The following is a 1,821-nucleotide window of genomic DNA, read 5'->3' as shown; positions in this document are numbered from 1 at the left end:
TCTCCTACAATACCTGATTCTCACACCGGAGGGTTACCCCAAAGAGGACCCCTCTGTCCCTTTCTGATGGGTAAGCTCACGGTGCTGTTCGTTTTGTAGGTGGAAGAACTCGTATCTCGGAAAACCATCGGTGATATAGCACACTCGTACCCGAGGAACGTTGATCGTATACAAGTAAGTCGATACACGCTTCTTCAGGGGTCATGAGTTGTCTTTAGTTTTTAATAAAGTTTAAAAGATGACTTGTGATATGCTACCCAAATCGTCTTAATGTGTGCTTGCTCGATCCAATTTTCCAACATTGATACGTATACATGTAGAAGTCATGACTGCGTTTACTATGCTTAGTGTGATTTCAGGATTTGACTTGATCATTCATTATTGTAGGGAACACAGGTTAACATTAAAGAAAATGAAAATATAGGCACCGCAACAGAAGGCGAATGCGTTGCTGATAAGATTGATATCCATGAGTATTTAGAGGTAAGTGAAATTGTTATTTGACGCTGATAATTGGTATTTGCCACGACTCTTTTATTTAATAGTAATAATCATAATATTGAAGTGATTATTTCGTGCTGATGTATTTACATATATTTTGTGATGCAGATCAGTAGCCTCCTGGGTTACCAAAAGAAGCGAAGCGAGAAATGGGTGATTAATTAACTTCTTCATTACTTATGTATTAACATTAAGCATAAAATGAAACAATAAGTGTATTTTGACTTCTTGTGGATGCATGATTAACTAGCTTTTTTGATTGTATGATGTTAAAGCAGAAACTCGAAAGAAAGAAAAAGTCGAAGGCTAAGACTGGCAAGCCTACCCAAGCTGACCGAAAAGCTCTTTTTCGACGCCTTAAGAAGGTAATTTCTATCAAAATAAGTTATACGATGATTGTTTTTGTATTTTGGCTTAACTGGTTCTCTTTTTTAAAAAAAACATGCAGAAATTTGGTTCAAATTTTAATTATGATGCGTTGAATCGTCTCTTTGATTACCTTGAGAAGGTAACCGATGTTTTCTTCATCTTGGCTTCATAATCTGCTGCATATTAAGAAATAGGGGAGTCATCGAGATGAGCCCGAGCTTATTTAAGTTGGAGCTTTGCTTCTTTAACTTAAGAGAGCTTGAGCTCTACTCGTTTTTTTTTTTTTATTTATATGCGTCTAAAACTACTTTTACATCCATTTATTACTATTATTTATTATATATCAAATTATGCATATTTTAAATTTATTTTTATATTTTAATATAAAGCAAATTACAAGGAAATAACAGAAACCATTTTTGTGTTTTAAGTCAAAGATTTGAACTTGATTTGAAAACACTAAAAGTCTAGAAGCTCATGCTCGTTTTAGCTCGGCTTGATTCGAGATTTTAGCGAGCCAAGTTTGAGTAGCTCGGCTCGTTTACATCTTTAGAATTTGCTTATAGAAGTAAATATTTGGGAAATATTTACTTGTGTCAGTTTGATTTTTAATCTTTATGGTTGAAGTTTAATGTCTTTTTTTTATATGTTCTAGGACCGAAGCCTGGCAATGAAAGATGTGGCAATGAAAGATGTGGGAAATTAATTTAAGATTTGATCTTAGCATCTATCTAAACTATGTTTTTTTTATAATGAAATTGTATTGTGGAAGAGTTTGTTTTCTTGTTGGGATGCATACTTAAAATTATTATGGTAATGAAAGATGTGGGATGTTAATTTAATTTGGCACTACTGTTTATCGGTTATCAGTTTTTTATATAATTATAAAATTTTAAATTGTCGGGTTGCGAGTTTTGTCGGTTACTTGAACAAGAATAAAGCTTTCAATAT

At 33.2% G+C, this 1,821-nt stretch overlaps 1 long non-coding RNA gene across 1 annotated transcript; it reads left to right on the top strand.

The window, feature by feature from the left end:
• Nucleotides 1-319: 319 nt before the first annotated feature.
• LOC143608989 (uncharacterized) lies at nucleotides 320-1,553 on the top strand. Its single transcript, XR_013149360.1, has 5 exons — nucleotides 320-483; nucleotides 610-654; nucleotides 780-866; nucleotides 950-1,009; nucleotides 1,526-1,553. It is a non-coding gene; the product is annotated as an uncharacterized LOC143608989 (long non-coding RNA).
• The last annotated feature ends 268 nt before the right edge of the window (nucleotides 1,554-1,821 follow it).

The sequence above is a fragment of the Bidens hawaiensis genome, unplaced genomic scaffold (assembly GCF_021521415.1).
Source record: "Bidens hawaiensis isolate Kalapana, Puna unplaced genomic scaffold, B.hawaiensis_p1.1 tig00419464_1, whole genome shotgun sequence".
NCBI classification, from domain to species: Eukaryota; Viridiplantae; Streptophyta; class Magnoliopsida; order Asterales; family Asteraceae; genus Bidens; species Bidens hawaiensis.
This window is presented reverse-complemented; position numbering and strand designations above follow the sequence as displayed.